Source organism: Phaethon aethereus (assembly GCF_964289735.1).
Source record: "Phaethon aethereus genome assembly, chromosome: 3".
NCBI lineage: Eukaryota > Metazoa > Chordata > Aves > Phaethontiformes > Phaethontidae > Phaethon > Phaethon aethereus.
Genome location: NC_138576.1, coordinates 60,376,141 through 60,394,725, shown reverse-complemented (window position 1 = coordinate 60,394,725; position 18,585 = coordinate 60,376,141). Strand labels below are relative to the sequence as shown.

The following is an 18,585-nucleotide window of genomic DNA, read 5'->3' as shown; positions in this document are numbered from 1 at the left end:
GGGAATTTTGCATCTTTCTTGAAAAACATACCCTTCAATAAAACTTCCAAAAATAGATCAACAATTTTTTGTTACTAACTTTTTAATTATTGAAAATCAGAAAACCAAATGGGTGGTTGTACAGATGGACTTTTAGCCACTGAAAATGTAAATATTTCTGTCAAAATCAGATTTGTTATTCAACAAAACCCAACCCTCTAGCAGAACTCTTTTTTTTAGCAGAACCATGCCAGCTAAATCGAGGATGAATTCAGTGCACTTGTAAACTGGCCTTTTAGTGATATTTTATCACTGGAAATTAGAGCTGTGGATTAGTGGGACTTGTTCCGGTAACTGCAATAGTCCCCAAGCCTCAAGATATAGTTAGCACTTTGGGTAGGTCTGGATGTGTTTACATCAGAGTCTCATGTTGCAGCTGGCAAATTCATATCTCCTTCCCTTCATTCCCTTCCTCAGACCATGCCCAGAATTGAATTGTAAACAGGAGCAACAGGATTTAAAGAAAATGAAGATCTGGAATGGTTCTCGAGTACCATGGCATATTGTTTATCTTACTCTATCACCTGAAAAATAAAAAAAGGGAATAAATGGCCAATATCACACATGCCATTGGCCAAATATCACGAGTCCTCTGCTAGTCCCTCCACTAAGTTCTGTCATTGCTGTGAAGTTACACCAGAAGCAACAGAACAAATACTGGAGCAGGAGCATGTGCCACGTGTGTTACATGCTTTGCATGGCGTCCCTTACATGTAGGTCTGGAGAGTTTCCTCCACTGATTGCCAACAAACCATTTTTCATCCTTCAGCTCAACACTGAAGTTTGCATGGTAGGATGTCAAAGGAATTCAGGTTGTTTGATCTTTTTGTAGTGAAAAGTGAGCCATGTTGTCAAAATGTGTTATTCTGTACAGGTCACCTCACAGAGATCTTTTCATGAGCTGCACACCTAACTGTAGATTTTGGGAACTAGTTCTTTGTATGGATAATAAAAATGCCTGAAGGCTCCAGCCAGGAATGAGCTCCCTGTGTGTGTGGTGCAAACCCATAATCTCCGGCTGAGGGAGATGATGAATTTAAATTCAGACAAAGTAATCAGTGGGTCAGACAGTAAAAAGGGTAAAATCTGAAAGAAGACCATGTATTATTATGAAAGCTGGTTGGTGCAAATGGATTAATTTTTTTATTAATCCAAGGCACACCTCCAATCACTGCAATATCATGGGGTCTTGGAGCCCTTAATATTACCCATATACATGAAATGCAAACAAATCCATTCTGTTTCCTAGTGCCTTCACACCCGTGGCAGTGACCGTGCCTAATTTACTGCAGGTCTTACACAGATATTCCTGGTATTTCTCTCCATTTTCTATGTAGAAAGCTCTTCATCCCTATGCATGCTAGCTTCTAACACCTATATGGGTGAGAGACAGCTAAAGGAAAAAAAAGAAAGGCCAGCCCCAGGACTTTTCTGAAGAGATCAAGGCTTGATTTGGAGATCACACTGCAGCCAGCATAGATGTTGTCTGCTAACTATTTAAGTTCCTGTTGGGAGCCCAGAAGCTGCATTACAACAGAACTAAACCATTAATTTTGTCATTTATTATAAATCTGCTTATAGTGCTGCTGGTAAGATTTTACCCCTGGGAAGGATGAAATATTCACCGCTGGACACAAAGAATGCACTGTACCAAGAACAGTGACATTCAGCTAATATCAGCATTGCATCTGTTTTATTGGATTACTCTTTCCTTTGGTTTCTTGGCTTCAAGACAGAGGGTTAATTTGCTCCACTCCCTTATGCCCTGTATAACCCCATTGACTTCAATGACATTACATGAGGTTTAATTCAGCAATGAATTAGTCCCAGAAAGGTTGTTCATAAATGATTCCATTCTTGGATGTGAACCTTGGCTTAATAGTTTCTCTGTTCTCTTTTTACAGACCATCAGGTCCAAGATAGCTGAATAGTTGCATCTCTAGTAGGTGGCTTCAGTCAGAATTGTAGAATGGTTTGTGTCGGAAGGGGCCTTTAAAGGTCATCTAGTTCCAACCCTCCTGCCATAAGCAGGGACACCCTCCACTAGACCAAGATGCTCAAAGCCTCATCCAACTTGGCCTTGAACACTTCCAGGGATGGGGCATCCACAGCTTCTCTGGGCAACATGTTTCAGTTCCAGTGCCTCACCACCGCATAGTGAAGAATTTCTTCCTTGTATCTAATCTAAATTTACCCTCTTTCAGTTTAAAGTTATTACCCCTTGTCCTATCATTACATGTTCTTGTAAAAAGTCCTTCTCCAGCTTTCTGTAAGCCCACTTTAGGTACTGGAAGGCTGCTATAAGTTCTCCCCGGAGCCTTCTCTTCTCCAGGCTGAACAACCCCAACTCTCAGCCTGTCCTCACAGGAGAGGTGCTCCATCCCTCTGATCACTTTTGTGGCCCTCCTCTGGATCCACTCCAACAGGTCCATGTCTTTCCTGTGCTGAGGGCTCCAGAGGCTGACGCAGGACTCCAGGTGGGGTCTCACCAGAGCAGAGTAGAGGGGCAGAATCCCTTCCCTGGACCTGCTGCCCATGCTGCTTTGGATGCAACCCAGGATATGGTTGGCCGCCTGGGCTGCAAGCGCTTATTGCCGTCTCATGTCGAGCTTCTCATCATGGTAAAGCTTTTCTTGTGACACAGTTCAATACTTTACTACTATCTATTAAAACACCACAAGTTTACATGTTATTAACTAAACTTCTCTTGCAAAGCACAGCAAACAAACTGTATCACAAACTGTGCTTACAACTGATCTTTTAATTGTATTCAGTTGCATCCCTTAAATGTCTAGGGAACTCCTTTGATATATAAGTAAATCCTACAACATTTCATCAGATGAGCTTGCTGATTAAAAGAGTGCCTTAAAGCTAGAAGTTGTTTTGTTCTAAATACAAATGGAGGTTTGTTTCCCGTGAGATAATCAGAGTTCGTAAAATAAACCTTCCTTTCTCCCAAATTTATCTAACACTTTGCTTCGAACACATAATAATTTTGTTTTAAGTTGAACATCACACTAATTTTTTGCTTTTTCTCTTTTTTTAACCAAGCGGTTTATCATTTCTGATCCAGTGATAGCCATTCAAGATTTATCTTCTAATTACATCAGCAGCAGAGGGCACACACGCAGAGCTGAGGTTCAGAACTGAAAGTGGCAGTTTTTACTTTGAGGATGCTCAATGGCCTGAGCCCATGGCAAATACAGAGACCTCTGGGATGAAGACCAGGAACACTCTTTCTCCCCAGTGGACTCAGAATTCCTGTAGGAAGGGTACAGCTCATCTACACACATGGCAGAGACTTCTTGGGGACCAGTCAGCTAATTAATGTTAATTAATTCCCACACAGATGAAGGTCTCACAAAATCTGCCCCCTTTGTTATAGTGGAAGATGCATTTCTTTGACCTTATTTCTCTAAGAAAAACACACTGTAACATACCTATGTACAGCACAAAATAAATAAAATAAATTCCAAATGAAACACTTCTCCCCCTGGAGAAGAAGAGGAGAGAAAAAAGAAAATCCCAAATGATAAAGGTTAGTCGCATCGCTTAATATATTCCTGGGAAGCCCTCTAACACAGCAGTGCTGAGTGCAGTATGAGAATTACACAGAGCAGAGTCTTCCTGATTCAGAATCTCAGGGAGATTTTTGTCTTATGTGAGAAGGAAAAGAATGAGTCCTCAGAGACAGAGAAGAGAATGAGCCTGATTGTCTCAGAAAATCTGTTTAAAACTAGGAAATCTTGGAAACTCTTGTTGCTTTGCATACAGCCCCCCCCCCCCTTTTTTTTTATTTAATTAACTGAGCTTTCTTTTATAAACCATGTAGCACTAAAAAGAAATAGGTGCAATGTACAGAAGACCAGATCTGGATCCCAGACCCATCCATACCAGGTGTCTACATCTGTCCCATTCACTTTTTAATGCCGTAGAACAGGCCTCCAGAGGAGAAGGAACCATTAACAACGCTCCTGCTCATTTAGACATATAGTGATTAGTGAATGCATGTTTTTATGAACCTCATTTTCTGCAGCTTGAAAAAATCTGCTTTTTACAACTTTCCCTAATATGTCCATATGAGAGTATAGTTGAACACCACTCTTTCTAAGAGTGGCACATTGCATATCCCTGCACCAGCTCCCTGGCACCTTACTTTGATGGCATCTGATGAGCATTTTTATATACAATGATCTTAAACACCTCTTAAATTTTTTTTAGGGTTTTTTCATCTATAAACACCTTCATAAAGCCATCATTCCTTCTGCCAATTTAAAAATCAAGACCAGCAAAGGCCTAAAATAAATCAGCAATGTAACAGCACTACTAAAGGTTTGGCAATGAGATTAATTATGGAATTATATTAATGTATCTTATTGCCTTATTATAGCTATATAAGGCAAACAAAAAAGTGGACAGGCTATTCCCCACCCAAGTCAGCAGTGTCCTGTTACACTGCTAGAGACTCTTAGATCCTGAGTTTTCCGTGAGTGTACTTCCAGACTTACCCAAAATGTCAAGTGCTGTGATCAGGCTTAATCAGATCAGTATTTATCAAATACTAATGTCTTGCTATTTTTTCTCACTTATATGCAGATTAATGTTTTCATACACTGCAAATAGCACCAGATTTGGGAAAAAGGCTATTATATGAAAAACCATCATTCTTGGTCAAGGCCCCCACCTTTCCCTCTTTTAAAGCATTATTAGGAGTTATCTTTATTAAGCCAGACACCTGAAACAAAAGAATGACAGCAAGGAAGAAACAAAAACTAAAAGTAAGTAAGATTTGAGTAGGATAAGGTCATGAGGAGCAGGCTCAAGATGAAGATGAATGAGTTAAGGGTTATTGAAATAGCACATGGTCTTGGCTTCACTGAAGGAGCATGTTTTATTCTAGAATTATTCTTTGTCAGGAGAAATGGTCTTCAAACTTAAAAAACACAAAACCACTGTGTTTTCCTATGGGCGGATGTTAAAGTATCTTCTGAAATAGCTAATACTGAGGCTTGTGTGTTTATTTTTCATTACTACGTTTTTGCAGGTTTCTACAAACGTGGTTTTAAGATCTCAGGTAAAAAAAAAAAAGGGTTAGTTCAAGCAATAATGATACAGAATTACATGGAGGTTAATTTTGTCCCTGGGAACTTTATATGGCAAAACTGTGATGTTACATGATTACCCATGTGCAGTGTAATCATATTCCTTAAGCTTACATGGGCTGCATATGTAAACGCTTTGTAATGCTGTGCATTTATGGAACAGTGTTTCTCTAAAATGGATTTTTGGAGGTTGGATATATATATGTACATTATGAGCAACTGAAGAACTGGAGAATTACTATCTAGAAAGCTTCCAGTGTATTGATTGTCAGAAAAATCATACTCATTATTTAGCAGAAAAGGTGAGACAGAGACCTTTCTCTCAATATCTGTAGAGTTAAGTCAGTGTCATGGGGGTTCTAAGGTTGCCCCCTGCAAAAAGCCTTTCAAGCATGATTTCGCTGCCTGCAGCAGTGCAGCATCAGTGAGTGAAGATCACTGCTAGAGTTTAATATAAAACTCAAGCTATGTTCCATGGAAACAACTCTGTTGAGGTACGCTTTTATTTGTGCTTACATTTACCATTATGAGAACTCTGTCATGCCTCCAAGTTTAACTATCGTTCATCATAAAGGGAATGTTGGAAAACTACTGATATCAGACCAGATTCCTGATGAAGAATGTAGATTGTGTGGCCTTGCAGTCATTATTCTACAGAATTAACTACCTATGTGCTGTCTGGAAAGTGTGATTCATTAGTATGGCCAAGAGCTTTATCCTGTGCAATAAAATAATTATTAAAAAAGGCCAGTGTAAAATTGCCATGTTAACAATAATATTTAGTGGACAATCATTAAGTTGAAAATCAAACTAAAACAAACCCATAATTTCTTAGCCTATGCAGTTGTCAAATTCTTTTTCATTCTTTTCTTAAGCTGAAAACTGCCCCAGAGGTTTTTCATTTTTTTTTTCAGTAGGCGCACTAAAAACATGAATCATAAATACAGATAAATCTAGACACATTGGAAAATAGAAGTGTGATAAAAATTGCATTTATTTCAACAAGTGCACCATAATCTTTTCTATATCAGCTGTCTAGAAGGTGCTTAGCATAAATTCTTTCTTTATTTCTCAGTGGACTATTCAATTTTCTGGAGATTTCCTTTTTGTATAAGCATTTGAAGATCACCGTGAAGACCTACTAGAAGAATCCTTTTGTCTGAAACGCTGCTGCGTGCTTAAGGGTGGTGCTGTCTTGTTCGGGGCAGCTGTTCCCTTAGGGTCTTCCCTGGCAAGCTTTTTCACCTGATGAATTGAAGAGACCACAGGGGCACTGAAAATCACAGCACTGTGGCTTGTCAGATAAGAGCTGTGCAAACCTTTAACAACAGTAGAAAGCAAGAGATACTTACCTGTTTTGAAGCTGTATTACACACACTCAGCTTGACCCAAATTTCCTGAAAGTTTAGTAAGACTTTTCTGCAAATCTGACCTAAAACTTTCTACAAATCTTCCTTCTTCCTAGGTATTTCAGTGTGATTTATGCTTTTGATAACCATATGATATTTGGCGTTTTCCCATGATTTCATCCCACAGCTAAAGAGAAGGATGTCTTTTTTCCTGCTTCAGACATCAAAGACAACCCGAAATACAGGGGCTACCGGCTTGTACGAGGTGGAGTTAGGGATCGTTTCTTGCCGACCTCCGTGTTAACTGAACGGCGGAGCACCCTGTAGATTCAGGCTCGGTGCTGAACTTGACGTTCCTGCTCCACAGGTGAAACGCTCTGGCCTGGACTCTGCTGGATTGCCTCAGGAAGCACGTCTCAGGGCGCAGAGGGAGGCCACAGCGGGCTGACCTGTGCTGATCCCCGGGTCACAGCTTGGAGCAATGATGGGGCTGGGAAGCCAGGAGCAAATTCTCCACCAGCTGCATTCAGCAGGTACGGAGTGCGGCTCAAGTGCACATTGCTCAGTGCAGGCTGAAGGCATTTGTACCGCAAAAACTCTCTTAAAAAAATAGAGAAATTTTAATTTTCTCTTTTCTGCTTTTGCGGGATTGTCTCTACTTTACCTTTTCTCACTTGATTGTGGTTAAAGAATATACTTGGTTACACATTTTCATTAATTCCATCCAAACTGCGACTATGGGAAGTCCTGAAAATGGAAAAGTCTGGTGCTCTGTTCCCTCTCATGGTGTTGCTCTGAAGCCCGACTTGTTGCTGTTAGAACAGAGCTCTGCTTGTACAGGGGTCAACAGCGTGCTGTGGCTGCTGTTCACATCAAAGGGATCTAGCCATTAGAGCTGTGTAGATTGGGAAAAATCATGCCATTTATTTTTAAAACAAGGTCAGCTGCCTCTATCCACTCAGCAACAGCAAAACAACAAAACAAGAATGAAGTTGAAACAAAAAATCTTAAACTAAAAGGCTTTAAAATATGTATCACTTGGTCATTCTGTTAATAATAGGAATGGATTATTAAAGCAAACGTGTCTGTATGTGGGCTTTGCTGAAGGTTTTATAGCAAGAGAACTTTTATGGAAAAAAACTTTGGACCTTTTTCCCCCTCTTGTCTTCTGGGAATGCTTTGGAATGGTTTAGTCATCTGGCTTTGGTATCTGACTGCCTTTGGCAGCAGTAGCTTTTCTTATCATTATGTCTAACTGTGTGTCACCTTTTCCAGACAGCCATAGGATTAGGATAAGAAAAATTGTTTCTTTATGCTGCAGATCTAATAAAGCCACAGACTCCTCACAGCCCACCAAATGAATGCCTAGCATTTTAAATTGAACTGCATTAGATGAAACAGTTGATTATCAATGCTACTCACTGTTTTGAGGGGCAGTAGTAAAAAAAAAAAAAAAGCATATTTGAAGTTTGTGGAGATTGTATGGGGGAAATATTTTGATGGTACAACAGAACTCTGATTTCCTGATAAACAAACACATAGGAGAGCTTCTGTTCAGTGAAAACCCATCCCTCCATGTTGAGGCACCCATATGGCAAGTGAACCTCGATGATGCGAGTGTGAACACCAGGCCCTCGGATCTGGGAAATAGAAGCATTCAGAGGAGACTGAGTAGAGGATGAGAAAGGGAGTAATATGTTGCTGTGTCTGCCAGTTTCTTAGGACTGTGGCCAACCATGAAAACTGTGCAGAGTGAAAGTTCGGAAAGGAAGCACAGGTAATTTTCTCTTCTCCATCATTACATGTTAGATTAAGTTAGAGCAATGCTGTCACATAAATGGCAAGACCCAGAACATTTCATCAGAGGTGAGAGATACTTTCCAGTAACAACTGACTCTTTCCCTGTGATGCTATTTATTTTCCTTGTGATGAATTGCTGTTTATTTGAAGGCTCTGATGACGGTCATAGGGTCAGGAAGCTTCATGGTACATGACAGCTTTGGCACTACACTGGTTTCAAGGTGGTGGTCAAGGTGTAACAGCCTAATAAAACTCTGATCAAAGTGCTCCTACAACGGCTGTTGATGGCGGTGTTGACAAGGCAGATTGATGTATGGTATACAAAGTGCACAGCTCAGCTGAAGCATCTCTTCAGCAACCTGAACAGTCAAGTTCATTACTTTAACTTACAAAAAGAAAACCAAATAAGGCATTCATAGGAAAAGCTCTAGATGATGTGATCTAAATGAATAGGGCCTGAAGTGATAAAACCTGAACATTGATTGATTATTAAAATACAATAATAATCATTCAGAAGCCCAGTGGAAATTGTGAGCTAACAACAGAAGAATAGATAGATCTCTCTGACAGTGCCATCAGCAACTGAGCTGCCAGGAAGGTGACTGTCAGAGGAAGGGTTTACCTGTGCACTCTGTCTGCCTGTGCCCATGCACAAGATGGGAAGGTGGGATATCTTTAAGGATAGTCTCTCTCTCTGGCAATGCATGTAAGGAAGACGAGGCAGAATACACTTAACCAAATAGCTCCCTCAGGCCTCATGGTCTGGAGTAAGGAAAGAGAGGTATCTCTGTGAAAATACAAAGAAGTCTGCATGGGGTGCTCTGCATCATTGCATCTCCCTAGGATCCACACATCTAGCAAATGCATTGCTTAGGGCAAACATTTTGCTCTAGATGCACAATATAACAGCATCAAGTGTCAAGGGGGGTTTAAAGGTCAATAAAGCCTCTTCCTGTGGCATCTAATGTTTAAAGTAACTGAACTCAGCTCATGTTTCAATGCTATTTTTCCTCTCAGCATTAGCCTACTGCAGGCTTTTTCCACCTTTGTAATCTATAATAAAAGATATGTTTCAGTGATACCTTTTCCATTCAGCAAGATCAGCTAAGCAGGCTTCAAAAAAGTAAATGCCGAAGCGCTTTGTGAAACCTTTCCTACAAAAGGAGAACCATTGGAGAGTTTAAAGGAATATCATGCAGCCTAGGCTGGTACAAAGAGAGATTACCCTCTAGAGTCTCCAAGCGGAAGGACAGTTTGAATTCCATGGCCAAAGGCACCTTTCCCCTTACAGCCCTTCTGCGGAAGGGCAGGGGATCACTCCCTGTTTATTCAGCATGAAAAACAGTGCTCTCCTTGGCCCGAATGGAAATAGCTTGATGGCAAAGGTCCTGGACACCTCTTGAGGTGGCAGAAGATGTATGAATATGTGACCAAAAAAACTTGATCCTTTTAGCTGAAGATTCCAGTAACATCATATCACATGAGGCATTTGAGGGGAATGACGAATTGTAAAGAGGGAACATTCTCGGAAAGGCCGTGTCCTCAGAGTCTGCGCCTCATTGCAGAGAGTTAAGTGGATGAGTTATATCTGACAGTTTATGAACCTTGTTAATATAATGCAGTACCTGGGAGTGTGCCAGCCATGGTGATCAAGGAAGTCTAAATTAGACCTCTGCCATCGACAGACATCAGATGCCCATTTAAAACTAAATGTTTCATCCAAACCGGGCACATCTCTTGTTATCCTCTAAAGCAGTGACTGTCAGCTTGAAGCGCTGAAGCCCTGTGTGGCACTCTAGCCAGCACACATCTCTTCCCCAGTTCTCGGTAAGAGCCTATTTAACATGCTGATGCAGAAGCTGCTCTGGTAGGAAGAGCACAAGTGACAGCAGTACTTTGACATGTTAGTCTTCGTGAAAAATGTGAGGTTTTTTAACCCACATGTCATGAAGGCTGCAGCTCCGTCTCCTGTTCCAGACACAGGTCACTCAGGGCAACCCATCCATTGGCAGATTGGGATGCCTTGGACCCTGCACGGGAGCGTAAGGAAAGGTGAGGGGAAGCTTTTGCACCAGCAGAGGACAATCTCCATCCAGGCTCCACACTGGCAATGGACTGCATGAAGTGAAAGAAAGGCCATAGCCCTTTTCCTTCTGCTCTGGCAGCAGCACACCTGGTAGCCACCATGCTGGTAGAGCAGATGTGTTCTTTCTTTGTCCCTGAAAATGCTCTGCCTTTCTCTTTGCTTCCAGAAGCTCCCACTTCTGTGATGCAGAGCCACAGTGCTCCCTAACATGAGCTTCAAAACAGTGCAATCAAACTTTTTTTTTCTTTTCTTTTCTTTTTTTTTCCCTTACAAAATCTGTAAAATAGAGATAATAGTGCCTGTTTCACCAGGCCACTGTAAGGTTCCAGTCATCATTATGACTTTTGTTTTGAGATTTTGGATAGAAAGCATGAAAAGTGCCACAGCTATGTATTCTATCCTGCATTGTTATTAATCAGTTATATTACTCTGAAGAATAACAGCAATGTATTAATGTTTTATTTTTAATATTGTTTATATTTAAATTTTGTATTCCAACTGTTTATACTGTCATTCTTTTGTAATACTTAGACTCAGCTCTGGCAGAGATTAGATATTTGGTAGATAGAGATTTGGTGTTGTTGACTTGAACAGATGCACCAAGTCTTTGAAAAATGAAAGACAATGTTATACCCTACTGAGGGTCAGAGAAGAAAAGATTCTTAGATGTTTGGTTCTCCTACATTGCCTGTTCAGTGCCAAAATTGAGAAGTATGACTTTATTTTATTCTGTTGTATTGCCTTGGCAGAATAAAGGGAAGGGTGGATATTTAATTGGTGAGACATGAGAGAATGCAATATGACACTGTGCAAGGAGGTCCAACTCACACAGCCATCTTTGAAGACAGCTGAGCTGTACAGCTGCATAACAACACTAAAGAGTGTGAAGACAAAGCATGTCATATTTAATGAGATATTTTTCCTGTGGTTTCTTATATATCCACCGTAAGTGGGCAAAGTTCTACTGATATCTTTAAAAGTCAATGAAAGACATTATTATAAGAGTTTTGGGGAAAAGATGCATACTGATTAAGTTAGACTTCTCAGAAGAAGGAACTAAAAAGCTGTTGTCACAGGTCAGTTTTAATCATGTTTCCAGTTTCAAGAGCTTTCATTTGAAACATTGTCTATGATTTAGCCCATCTTCAAATATCCAGATACATGATGTTAGTCAGCAGCAAAGAAAGTTGTACCTACTAGGAAGCATCAGGAGAATGTTCCAAAAGAAGATGAAGACTGTTAATTACAGTATAATGCACTGGAGAACTGCTTGGAGAAAAATGAAACAGTACCTGAAGGCATAAAGCATATTGTCAGAGGGGAAGGAAGAGTTCCCAGCACAGATGGAAAAAGAGACCAGGTGCTCTGGTGCACACAGGCATGCCTACCTGCCCTTCATTTTTCACTGGTGCTCCAACAGTAGAGTATATCATCTAATGTGAATAAGAGAATACTGGGAATTAGGAGTTATGTCTATACTGTCTAACAGCTGTCCGTTACATCTCCTTTAATCATGGATGCCTTAAACCATCTACTGATACACCAGAGACACTACAGTTTGGCCCCATCTCTAGATATGTAGTTTGGTAGGGTGGAAGACATTCTACTTCATCAAGACTCATGGGTTAGGAGGTTAAGTTGGTTATTTGGAATGATTATGTGATTATCAGGGCAATAGCTAGGGAATTACAACATTATTGAGCGAGGATATTTATTTCTGAATTGATCCTGCTTTACATAATAGACAAAACTAGGTGCCTTCAGCAACCGGTTACTCTCAGCATCCTCATCTTTCCTTATGCCATTGTATATGTCACGTCTGGAGCACCATGGATCATGACTTTTTGCATAATTTGTGAAGTTAACAAATAAATAGTAAAAAATCCGCAACTCAAACCTAACCTTAATCATCTGAAATATAACATATCCAACAAATATAATTCTTAATTACCTTGGCATTGCCAGGTAAATATGGAAATAGCTCTCTGTTAGGAGGAGTGAAGACAGAATCTGACAAACAGTTGAAGATGCTGTGTGGAAAGACCTTGGTTTGAGCTAATGAACAACCCTTACCAACTACTTTGGACTTCAGCCTTCCACAGTGACAAGGTGCCAGAGATGATAATTGAAGCAAAAATATGTATGTCCTGTTGTTATGAATCACTGTAAAAAGTGATTACTCCTATAGGCCATGTATTTGTAGGAAACTGTCAATCCATTTTACCAATTCTGCTCTGTGATTTAGGCAGAAAGTTTAACAAGTTCTTCCACACTTACACATATGTAAAAGAAAAAAATTGGGCAGACTGGGCAAATATTTTATATAAAGTACACCTGACATAGAAGCTCCATTTTTAAATAGACCAGGGGACTTAGGAGCTCATTGATGACCTTTAGATGAAGGGTGTGAATGAAGTCTGAAAGTGTGATTTCAGAGCTTTTGACAAAATTTTATGTTTTATAAAAATCATATAAATTTAGGCATCTATTTTAGCCTATTTGTTAGCAATGAATGCAGTGACATTGTATTTTGTCCACACAGACAAACTCAAGAAAATTTCAATTAAATCATGACATTTCTTGATAATCCTAGCTAATCAGGTGAATAGAACCTGGAACTCTTCACTATGGAGGAAAAAAATTGTGTTTTAATAACTCTATCCCTATTATGCTTTATTACTTTGTTAAATGCTATGCACATCACTGGGAAGGTTATTGTAATTCTGAAGATATGCATTAATATATTGTTTCATTTAAGATTTAAAATAAACCAGCTTATCTTTGTGAAGATTCTTGTTACAGATGAGCTACACTTTCATAAATTCATAGATTTGCTTGGTTTTTCACTCATGTTTAGTGCACTAAACCACTAATATTATCTTTTGAATGCTCGAGAAGTTACATAGTTCTTGGAGAATGCATAACACAGTATTAGTGGGCAATAAATCATCAGTCTGCAGTAACACAAGTCTGCAGCATGAACACGGAAATGTACAGGGTATAACACATTAGGTATGCAAGTCCAGTGGAAGGCCAAAGACATTGCAGAATAAATTTAGAGTTATAGACAATGGAGGAAAAGAAAACAGAGACTGAAAAAAATCAACATTTTATGCCAAGACAAATGAAAGAACATCCAAGCATTCAGTGAACAGGGACTGGAGTAGCTGCAGGCCTTATTTGATATAAAAGGCACAATTTGCAACGTTTGACATATGAACGTCCTACCCAAATAAAATAGATCCTTTGCTTGGATGTCTACAAACCAGAGTTGACACAGGGCCAATAAGCAGGTGTCTGTTTCCCAAAAAACTGAAGCAGATCAGATACATTAATAATACTGAAGAAATAGGTTAAAATTAAATATGCCAACAGACTTCACACACCAAATGCATTACAGCAAAAACATCCCATTTTCAAAAGTGTTACAGGTTGTGTCTAAATGATCAGTTTGGCTAAGGTGCTGTAATCTGGTGGTCTTGTTCCCTTCACTTGAATGACTGGGGTCCTGGTTGGGACAAGCATGACTCCTGCTTAGCACAAGTACACAAATTTTTTCTGTGGAAACCAGGGCATCAGGAAGGAGGAGATGAGTGTGTGCTTATGATGGGCATATGAGAGTGGAGATCTTTCTTTCACCACTTTCACAGTCCTTTGTTCACATTTTCAGAGGCCTGCTGTTCCTCTGCAATGAAAGCCACAAATTTGCAGAGGCAGGTGGCTGTTTATGTGCCCCACAAGTGTCTCATGAAAAGTCTGCAAATTTGCCACTAAAGGCACAGTTCCATGACAAGGTGTTAGACTTCATGCTCCGTATGTGCCTGATTAGCAGGTGCTTGCCTCTGAATTTCATTCTGATCTTCAGCATGCAGCAATCTAACCATGAAGGAAGGCTTCAAACAACTGGGCAGCAAACACATGTGAAGCCCTACTGGTATTCGGAGAGATGTTAATGGCATGATTCGTGAATATATCTATTTTATCTGTAGGATGGCACCTACCACAAAAGCCTGCTTTGGGATCCTTGTGTTCCTCATTCTGATCATTTGGTCAAGCCATCCCATTCAGCTTCAACAGAGAATCTGGATAACGAGTCCCCATCCATCTGTGTTGAATCGGACAGAGTCATCCTAATGCTCTTCTGTGACCTTTTGGAGACATCCTTCCAAATTAATTTTATCCTTCTTTTTAGGTCATTATATTTCTGTACCAAATATGAAGGTCTTGATGATGGCATATTTTTTTCTTTATTCTTATATTGATTTACTTGATCTTGAGGTTTTATTGAGCCCACTAAGTAGTGCAGTTGCCTTCATTGTCCTCGCTGCTGCCTCAGACAGGCACAGTCTTTCACTGCTGAGGCTCTTCTCTGATAAAAATATTTTTTTCAATCAGTTTAGGGTAGTCATTTGCATCTTTAACAAGCACATTTTTGCATGCTTTCATTATGGCTTCTTCACACTGATCTTGTTCCTAACAGATGTTATGATGGGAAGGTTCTATATTCTAATATAATGTCTTTTGTCTTCCGTAGGTCGTCTATGCTGTTTCCTACCATCAAACAGCAGAAATTGTCATCATATAGTTTCTATTAAGTATCTATCTGTTGAATTCCTGTGCTACTTCCATGAACTCCATTTTTGCCCTGTCAACCATTATATCACACATGGAGAGATGTAATCTAATCACAAAAATACTGTAATGTTGAATTAGCAATTGTTTGAATTATATACTAACTTTGGAATACTTTTGAGTTACATCATCTTTGTCACTTTTCCAAAAGCAGGAAGGTAATATCACGGCAAGGCCTGTGCTTAGCGAGGGATTAATGGAATACCAATGTACTCATGTTTCTTTTAAGAGCCAAATATTCTCGCTTGTTCCTTCATTCCTTGTGACACGGGGGAATGGCTGTGATAGAAATGCCAGACCTCGGTTTTGCCCTGAGGTTTCACTTGCTCAGCATCGTTGTAGCAGTTTCTGAAATGTTCACCTCTAGAATCATGAACATAATTGACACTTATAATTACCTTCCTTTTTCCCCATGAATGTGAAAACAAATGCTGTCGTCTACCTTTCCTGTGTAGTCACCGGTGAGAGACAGGCCCCTATAAAATGAGCAAATCTTCCCACCTACTTCAGGCATCTCAGTTATCTGAACTAGATTGGGGGGAATCTCTGTAAAGTGTCTATTTTTTCCCAAGGCTGGGAAAGAAGCCCCACTGCTGTCTAGCTTCAGCTAGGTACTAACTTTTAGATGACTGAAGCCTGGTGATTTGAGGTTAATCCTACCAGCAGAACAGAGTAGGAGGTTCAGAGTTTCTATGTGCCTACGACAATCTTAAAAATTAACTGAATTTAGAATCTGCAAAAACTAGAGGGCTGACACTCCTTCAGAGCAATCTGGACTTCTTGCTATTCCACGTACAAGCAAATAAAGTGTTTGGACACAGAGAGGCAGGAAAAAACTCACACATGGGGTGCCTGTGGGGTAGTCACTCCAGACCTGTGGTTCATAGTGCATAATTACCTCAGTGTGGATTCCCAGATTAACACGGCAGTTAAACAGATGGTGTGCTCGGTGGTTATTTAAATGGGAACTCTGAGTCTAAACAAGGATGTTACATTTTGCTTATACGTAACAGCAGTACAACTCATACTAGTTTCAAAAATATCTTTCTGTGTCCACACCCCAGAAAGGATTTTGAAAAAATGGAGAAGGTTCAGAGAAGAACTGTGAGAATGATTAGGGGACTAGGCAGAGGAGATTAAACCTGTTAGTTAAGCAAAGGAGGTTAAATTTCATCACAAATAATAAAAACAGGAATAAAATGTCATTATTGAGAGGATGATGCAGTTTTTCAGATAAATTTATTATAGGCATCTGGACTGAAAACTAGAAATTTAGATAAATTAAAGGTAAATTTTAATAAGAATTGTGGTGAGTTTTCCATCATGGGACATTTTAAGATCAAGAATGCATTTTTAACTGTAGTTCAGGCAGGAATTAATTCAGGGAATCTCTATGCCCTGTGTTACGTAGGTAAGAGGTCAAACTAGGCAATGGCAGCATTTTCTTCTGGTTTCATGATTTTTTCACTCTAATATGGTGCATGCAATATTGGTATGCAACAATTTTAGTGTATGGTAATATCTGTGAAAGAAATTAATTCTACAAATGGGGAAAAATGAGCACGTTGCTTTAGTGGAGGAATAGCAGAGAAACTTGGAGTGATAGTAAAGTATTTGCAGTTAGTATCTAGCTCACTCAGGTACAGCGGAGTACAATTACCCTCAACTGTATTATGATTTCTTTTTACTATTTTCTTCTTGAGTAAATTAACTTAAATTTGCACATTCAGTAATAAGTATCATGGTGCTTATTACACCATTATTACTATACCTAATTCACTAGATTTGTAATTTACATTGCTAGTTATATAAGTACTGAATTAAATCCATGAAAACCCAGGAGAGGAGTAACCGGCTTATTCCAGACCTCAGCTTAATATTAAATATTGAAATATGGGGAAAGAAGGCACACCTCAAAAGCTTCAACCTTCATGTCAGGCATTGCGTCTGAATCTTCAAAAAGGAAGAAAGAAATGTCTTAAAATATATCTCCGAAACAAAATGCAGAGGATTTAAAGAAGGTAAAGAGCACTTGGGAGCAGGGTGAAGAGACGAGAGCGAGGGAACACGTCACCTTGACTCTTTCCTTTTTTCACCTTGACACTTCCTTTTTTTTTTAATTTTTCATTTTTTATGGAGCATAATATTTCTGATTTCTCTATTCTACAGAGGGCTGTGGATTAGTATGAAATGTGCAGAGAGAAAAAATTTCAAAATAAGCATTGCACCGCTGGCGGGAGGTTGCCTGAGGCAAACACAGCTCCTCTCCGCCGATCACATATAACCATGGTGCCAAGCATTTGCTCTTAGGAAATGATCAGGTGCAGAGACTGAAGGCTACGAGTACAGCGGGGCAGCGCACCGCTGGTGGAGCCCTCCCTCGTCGGCAAGTAGCCTTCATGAAACGCATTGAAAGAGGTGAACTGCAGAGACAGCAGTGACGGGAAGTTGTACAGTGACATAAATCAAGTGTCTCATGGAATAGGGCCACAGTAATGAGGCAGAGGCACCGCACTGCCTAAAGAACTGGAAATATTTTATCTTCATAAAATAGAGTACATTCATGGGACCTGGGTAATTAACGGTGCAGGGAAAGATACTCTGGCTATGGCTGTGTTGCTAAACAGGAAAGGGCCAAGGGCCAATCTCTGGCTTCAAGGCCAAAATGTGTAGACTGGCTGTTGTCCGCACCGCTTTGTCGCAGCTCTGGCTAGAGCACAGGGGCTATGCGCAGGCTGCGTAGTGCTTAACTGAAACTCCTATGAATCCTACGCAGTGGGACTTACAGCTCTGAAGCAATGCCATCTTCTCTGTTTTATTTCAGTTCAAAGTGTCTGAGACAACGAGGGCTCTGTCACAGCCCAACGGAGCGAGGTTTTGCCTTCTAGTATACTGTTGCTGTACCATAAAATGGTTCTGTCATATCATACCCATCCAAATTTTTCTCATAATGAAGGTGGCAAGGCAGAGGAGAGGCAGCAGAAAACATTCTTGTTTGATATTGATGTCTGCATTGAGATGTTCCCTTGATTTTGTCTTGTCTTTAACACTGCAAACTACTCCTCGACGTAAAATTGGGGATTGTCATGTCTCTTGGGTGTAGCAGGAAGGTATGAGGGGGTTGCCTGAGGGTTTGAAACATCTGGGGATAACACTGGGAAACTGTGTAAGCTTGAAGGAGCTAAACAGGGTGCTCTCTTAACCATCCTGTCTTTTGGGAGAGGTCTCTGAAAGGAGCTATGTCCTGAAATGCATCCATTCTCCTTGCTGCTTACAGTTTGTGAGTTTCCTCATTCCTACGTTCCTCATACAGGGAATGTAGTTTCCTCTTCAGACTAACCATGTGAAAAAGATGTTATGGGAAACACAGCCTGACAGCATCCAGTCATCACTCTTTAAAGGCTCTGATATCATGGCACACCACCATTGAGCATTAATGTCACCTAGGCTTTATGTCCAGCTTTAGTTTAGTAACTAGTTAAGTAAATATTAAAACACAGGGTCAAGGAAAGCTCTGTGTAGACACTGGCATCAAAAAGAATGTTTCCTGCTGTGTCTGCTTAACCTTTCTGTCCTC

General features: G+C 40.1%; 1 protein-coding gene across 2 annotated transcripts in view; it reads right to left on the bottom strand.

The window, feature by feature from the left end:
* NKAIN2 (sodium/potassium transporting ATPase interacting 2) overlaps positions 1 to 18,585 on the bottom strand; it is a gene marked incomplete at its 5' end in the record, with an annotated part of 580,773 nt that overhangs the window by 19,964 nt on the left and 542,224 nt on the right. The gene's annotated exons all lie outside the window — the stretch shown is intronic.